At 37.4% G+C, this 7388-nt stretch overlaps 1 pseudogene; it reads left to right on the top strand.

Annotated features, from left to right (window-relative positions):
- LOC107717675 (interphotoreceptor matrix proteoglycan 2-like) overlaps positions 1 to 2230 on the top strand; it is a 26915-nt pseudogene extending 24685 nt beyond the window's left edge.
- Positions 2231 to 7388: the final 5158 nt, after the last annotated feature.

Here is a 7388-nt window from a genome sequence, read left to right as displayed (position 1 = left end):
ATCTATCTATCTATCTATCTATCTATCTATCTATCTATTCGTCTGTCCATCCATCCATCCATCCATCCATCCATCCATCCATCTATCTATCTATCTATTCGTCTGTCCATCCATCCATCCATCCATGTCCATCCGTCCGTCCGTCCAACCATCTCTGATCCAACACACCTAAAAGATTGCTTGAAAATGACAGGCCTTTGTTTTTAAAACTACAGCCATTTTGAAACTAAACTCTGAAACTGTAATTAAAGGAACATTTCAAAATGCCACATTGCGTCAAAAAGATTTTAAATTGCAGCACTGGCAAAATATGTGACACAAAGCACTGTAAAGTGACAAAAATGATCACTGACAGGTTCATATGATGTTAAAATGTATTAAGGCAGTTTTAAACACTTAAAACTGGTGCCACTGCTTACATCCAAAAGCAATATTTAATACTAAATTGAACAATTATTTTCATGCCGTTGAAGAGCACAGATTTGTTTCTTTTGCATCATGAAGAATGTCTTTTCGAGACAGTCCATTTCTGGATATGAATTGAACTCTTTGTGCAGTGGTAGTTAATACGTCTTCAAAAGAGCTCAATGTTCTGCGCTACAATAGCATGGCAAGACAAATCCAGACAGCAGGCCGTTCGTGGGTGTTCTACCTGTGCCAGGTGCCGTATAGAGTTCCAGACAGGTGGCGAGTACCAGACTGAAAAATGAACGCTGGGGCTGAGTAATGGTTAACTGTCATACCAGCTGCGAGCACAGGGCAGATCGTTCACTAGAGTTTGGAGACAGGCCACACACACTCAGGATGTGTTCCAAAACCTAGTGAGCTGCCTACTTAGGAGGCATTTTAAGACTTTGTAGGCAACCTCCTGATGCGAGGGCTACTCCAGTTGGTAAGCAACCTAAATCTGCTGAGTTTCTTTTGCCAAATTCTATGGCAGTAACAAGTAAAAAAAAATAAAAAATATCCATCCAAGATGGCAGATGAAGGAAGAGAAATTCAGAAAGCATCAATAAAAATAGTTCAGTAAAATAAAAAAAGTACTATTTTACTATTTTAGTGTATTTCTAAACTAGTATCATTTTGTTAGCCTAGCAACATGTTAACACCTGACTTTAAGAACATTAGAATTTGCCCTTAGAAGGTACCATTTACTTAGTATGCCTTTTATTTAGGCCGTAGACAGCAAGGTAGTTTACTAGGATTTGGAACAGAGCTTGGTCGAGACTAACACATGGAAACACAAGTATAAGCATATATAAATGTAAAATAGATCACATAATACATGTCTGAAAGCAAACCAAGAACATTCTTACACTCAAGCCTGGCAGAAACGTTTCAGTTTAGAGTTCAATTCAAGTCGTCAGTCAAGACAGAAATAGCTGACGTCCTTCTTTGATTCAGTGTCACATTAAAACAGACTGCTTTCCTCAAGCAGGAAAGGCTGTCATTGAAATGAGTGAAGTTTTATTGGTTCATGTTCATCTGTGCACTTTTTATGTTGCATGTCTTTATTATAGAGCACTTGACGCTAGACGAGAGAGCTCTTCCAATTAGAGTTGCAAACCGCTAAACCCAAGGTACTTCTAATTTTATAATTTTTTACATTTCTCAGCCTTATATAAACACAATTGTGATATAATAAATGTAATCTGCACCAGTAGATTACCTAGACATGCTAAATGTAATTCTGGTCATCTTTTGCTCAACAGACACTTTTTTTCTTGAATGCAAGAAGAGGTCCTCTTCTGCCATGGTGGACTTTGCAGGGAGAAAGTTTGTGAAGATGTAAATGAACTTTTGATTTGAATCGTTTATGGATCAAAATGATGGATTGACAGGTTGTGATCTAATGTAGAAAACGATGTATTTGTGATTATGTTTACTGTTTTTACTGATGGGCTCATTTATTGCTGCATTGTCAAGTCCATATCCATAAACAATTATTATTGACATATCTGTATCATCTGGCCACACCAGAAAACGCAACTATACGTCCGGGCTTCATGCTGGTTCCTCTCTTTTTTTTAATGGAAAGCCTGTGTTTCTTTCTCATGGTTTTTCATTTGTCAGTGCCTTCACTTTGATTGTTACTCTTCTTTATATTTGCGACATGGGACATAATTTCTTGTGTCCTAAAACACGGACTGACTGAAGAGAGAACGTTTCGCAATAGTTATACTATTTTAATGAATACAGAGAAAAGTAGTTCCATAATTATATTTGCAACTTTAAATTTATTTATTTTTTTTGGCGAAAACACAGCTTATTGACTAAGAGTTTCATTATACAAAATTGATTTTAACTTTCCAATGTTTCTTTAAGTAATGCGTTTTGTGTTTAGTGACTATCCTGCTGTTCATTTTTCTACTTTTGTAAAACACTTGCCACATACACAAGTGTATTAACGTTATATAATCAAAATGTTAATGTCCATTATCACAACAGATTGTTCTATTTATGTATATTTTTAATATTATCGATTTCCACAATGATTTTCATGGTGGTCACGGCACCAGTTCTATTTTAAGAATAAAGAATAGTGCACAATGTTTTGATTTATTGTTTTATTTACAATTTGTCAACAAATTATTAATCAATAAATAACTCTGTACACACCAGAGATTAACTTCAGCTGTGTGCAAATTGCTTTACAAGTTGGATTAGAACTAATTTTATTTGCAGCGAACGTTCCAAGTTTTAATTAGCTTTTGTTAAGTAATTTGTTTGTATGCTTATTTTCATTTTCTATGAAAGTTCTTTTAGATACTGTGATTCTTTGTCAGATTAACCTCAGCACTATGTTCAGGTACTTAAGATAACGTTTGCGTATTTGGCCAAACTCTTACCGCTACTAGGCATCTGCCAAAAGCTTACTCAATGACAAGTTGCCTTAAATACACTTGGTCACGCTGAAGGAGGCGGCTATTAACTCATTTGTCATTTAACTGATGCTTTTATCCAATGGGATAAATCCAAAGTCCTATTCTGAAGCAGTCTTAACCTCAGGTGGCATATCCACAGACTCCCCACAGGTTAGGAAATTGCATTTTTGAAAGCTATTAGTAGTTGACTATTAACTACACCACCTCCCGCTAGGCTATTTACTAATTACTAATTTGTAATTTAGCAAATCTTTTAAGCCCATGCAAAAAATCTATCCACCTTTTTCTTCAACGCGGAAGTAAGCCTGTGGGCAAGACTTCCGGTTCATTAGCCACTATAGGGAAATAATGAGAAGAATAACAACGTGCAGTAAACAGTAAAACTGTTTGCACTACAAACCAGTGTGTTCATAATTAAGATAATGCATTAAAATAATATGATAAGACACACCAATTTTCAAAATCAAGCAGCAAAACAAACTGTTTTGTACAGCTAAAAATACTGGACACGGATGAGACCGGAAGCTAGACTATGGGAATTGCAGGTCTATTCAGATGGCAGACCTTACATGTTGATTCTACAAACATTTTTGAGGAAGAACCAGATTTGCCAAAGTTTGCTGGTTAATGGAATCAAATATATGAATAATAGTATTAACCCTTGTGTGACCTTTTGGACATTTTTGTCCTTTTCGGTTTTTTTGGGGTGGGGGGGGTTTGCCTGTGTTATTCCCAACTGCATAAATGTTGGTACAGATGTGTATTTTTATTGGAATTTTACTATTTCACTTCCATTTCCTTTAATAAATCTGTTTTGCACTAGGCACACAAAATTGTTCCTCTCAGGACCTTTTGGACAAAAATGTCCCCATTGAAACCCATTAAAACTGCTATTTTTAATCACAGTACCATTTATCTGTAAAATTATGCCATTTTTGTTAATAGGCTTTCATTCTGTTGGCAAGGCTTCAAAATATATTTTTTTACCAGATGGTGCCATTTTTTCAGGTTTGGCCTATAAAGCAAATACTCGCTTTATTCCTGTTTTCTGCTTCTGCATATTATAGAGCCAATTGGATAAATAATGCAGCTATAATTGTGTGGGTGTGTTTGTATGGATGTCAGAGTGTGGTTTGAATGTGTGTCATAAAAAAAATTGTGTGTGTGCTTGCAATATTTCAGAGAGAAATAATCTACTACAAATCCAACCACTGTGTGCACCAGCAGAGTTTTGCTGGCATCTAATGTGGAACATTTGGCACTGCGCCCAAACAAAATCTTACTGAAAGCTATTTTTTTTTAGATATCAACCTCAAATTTGGAACACAACTTGTTTAGATTTATGGCTTTGACTTTCTATCAGGTATAGAGTTCAATATATATAATATCGTTCATAAATCATTTTCATAAACTTAAACCTCTTTGAACTTTTACTTCAGCAATAATCTACCATGGGTCTTCTTTAAAATAAGACCAAACTTAATTTCATTCTGTTGGCAAGGCTTCAAAATATATTTTTTTACCAGATGGTGCCATTTTTTCAGGTTTGGCCTATAAAGCAAATACTCGCTTTATTCCTGTTTTCTGCTTCTGCATATTATAGAGCCAATTGGATAAATAATGCAGCTATAATTGTGTGGGTGTGTTTGTATGGATGTCAGAGTGTGGTTTGAATGTGTGTCATAAAAAAAATTGTGTGTGTGCTTGCAATATTTCAGAGAGAAATAATCTACTACAAATCCAACCACTGTGTGCACCAGCAGAGTTTTGCTGGCATCTAATGTGGAACATTTGGCACTGCGCCCAAACAAAATCTTACTGAAAGCTATTTTTTTTTAGATATCAACCTCAAATTTGGAACACAACTTGTTTAGATTTATGGCTTTGACTTTCTATCAGGTATAGAGTTCAATATATATAATATCGTTCATAAATCATTTTCATAAACTTAAACCTCTTTGAACTTTTACTTCAGCAATAATCTACCATGGGTCTTCTTTAAAATAAGACCAAACTTAACTCTGTGCTCCCAAGCTTCAAATTTTTATGACAGTTTTTTTGACACTGACATTTTTGTCCACTATGGACCTATGTGTAATGTGTTTAATTGACGCATAAGGGTTAAAGACTTCTTCTAAGGCACTTAGAAGCAAGAAACTGGATATCCACAACCATAGAACATGTGGCCCTGGACCACAAAAAGTGTCAATTTTTCAAAAGATGTATTTTGAGATGTATACAGCATCTGAAAGCTGAATAAATAAGCATTCCATTGATATATGGTTTGTTAGGACAATATTTGGCTGAGATACAACTGTTTGAAAATCTGGAATCTGAGGGTGCAAAAAAATCTAAATATTGAGAAAATCGCCTTTAAAGTTGTCCAAATGAAGTCCTTAGCAATGCATATTACTCATCAAAAATGAATTTTTGATATATTTTTACGGTAGGAAATTTACAAAATATCTTCATGGAACATGATCTTTACTTAATATCCTAATGATTTTTGGCATAAAAGAAAAATCGATCATTTGACCCATGACCCATACCATGTATTTTTGGCTATTGCTACAAATATACCCAAGCGACTTAAGACTGCTTTTGTGCTCCAGGGTCACACATATACTATTCCGCTTTGTTTTTGACATTTTTGACAAATAGGCTGCCTAATTCTGATACATGCAATGACTATCCATTTTGACATGTAGGCATTTTTATATTTATGTAGCCTACACAATAATAATCTTTTACGTTGTAATCCTTTTATTTTTAATACAGCATTTGGCATGTTTGTGTGCTGCTGAGCGTCCCTGTGTGTAATAAGCAGAGTGTACGCGTGTTGTGGACCCGTCTATAGGCGCATATTACTAACACGCTCTTTAAATAACAAAAAAATACTGTGCTATTGACTTTAGACCAGGTTTTAGTTGGTCAATTGCACTTGCCTCAAAATAGCAATGCCCCAACAATGCTCCTGAACACACCTCGCTTTCAGACCAGCATGCCCATGGTTGCACAAATGGGCGCAAATGCATTTGCTATATAAACAACGTGGCGCAGGACGTGAAAATGATAACCGTGTCAGGCTGAAACTAGCAAAAAACACTTGCATCGCGCCTGGTGCCACATTGCACCGGGTGTATGATAAGCCCCTAAACCTACAATGTTCCCAGATATTATAAAAAGCCTATTCAGCTTTTGTCTTAAGCAGAGGGGCTGAACCCTCCTCCTGGAGGGCCACTGAGTTTACTTGCAGCCTGTTCCAACACAACTTATGCCAAGTTCACACTACAGGATTTTAAGCACGATTTAGGCCCGATTTGCATGTTAACGAGCTCGCCGTCACGACAGGTCAGGCTGTGATCGGGGGCAAATCAGCGGGTAATCAGCGCTCTGCGATCTTTATGTGTGAACTACTCAACAACGCAACAAAGAGGCTCGCCGACGCCAAACAAATATCTAGCATGCTATATTATCTGGACTGAACACCTGTGGTATCAGGTGTTGCGACGAGCTACAGCCGGTGAGAGAGCAAGGCATGGGTTGAGGTCACCAAAAGAAAAACAGCAGCAGCAACATGGCTTTAAGGAAAGTGTGGACACAAGAAATTGAGCAAACTTTTTCAGAACAGATCATTGCGCAAACAGCCTGCACCTCTAATTTCTTCCCGATGTCCATTTTCAAATAAACAACTCCTGTTTCACGTGTTGTTTCGCATCATTCCTGTTCCACTTCTCACATGTGTTTTGTGAAAACTAGTGTTTTATGTGTTTTGTGTCTGAACTGGGCTTTTCTGTAATTATCAAGTAATCCTGACGACTTGATTAGCAGATTCAGGCGTTTGTACAGATTTGGAACTGAATTGATTTGGCACAAAAATTGGCCCTCCAGGAGCAGGGTTTGACACCCTCCATCTAAAGCAACTTTGACTACACTTATTGCGGGGGCAGTTTGACTGAAGAAACTTGGGTGCCTTGTTCAAGGGCACAATGGTAATGGAATCCCCCAAAAGTACACGGATTTCCTCTGTCAGGAAGGTCCCCTTGATTACTCACATTTTGGGCAATGTGATGCATGGACACATGCTAAACACCACCTGGTTCACAGTGTCATCTCACCAAGCCAAGGTTATGCAATACTGGTTTGTATTGCGGGGGCAGTTTGACTGAAGAAACTTGGGTGCCTTGTTCAAGGGCACAATGGTAATGGAATCCCCCAAAAGTACACGGATTTCCTCTGTCAGGAAGGTCCCCTTGATTACTCACATTTTGGGCAATGTGATGCATGATGACACATGTTAAACACCACCTGGTTCACAGTGTCATCTCACCAAGCCAAGGTTATGCAATACTGGTTTGACCGTGACTGTGGAAATAGTAATTTCAGATTTTCCCTCGGATGCTCCAATTACTCCCGTTCCTGAGATGAACTGGAAAGTCAAGGTCAAGGAGTGGATAAGGTTTCCTCAGACACCTTTTTATCTCCCAATTCTGTTCTTTTGCG

The sequence above is a fragment of the Sinocyclocheilus rhinocerous genome, unplaced genomic scaffold, assembly GCF_001515625.1.
Source record: "Sinocyclocheilus rhinocerous isolate Xijiao unplaced genomic scaffold, SAMN03320098_v1.1 scaffold633, whole genome shotgun sequence".
In the NCBI taxonomy this organism is placed as follows: domain Eukaryota; kingdom Metazoa; phylum Chordata; class Actinopteri; order Cypriniformes; family Cyprinidae; genus Sinocyclocheilus; species Sinocyclocheilus rhinocerous.
This window is presented reverse-complemented; position numbering and strand designations above follow the sequence as displayed.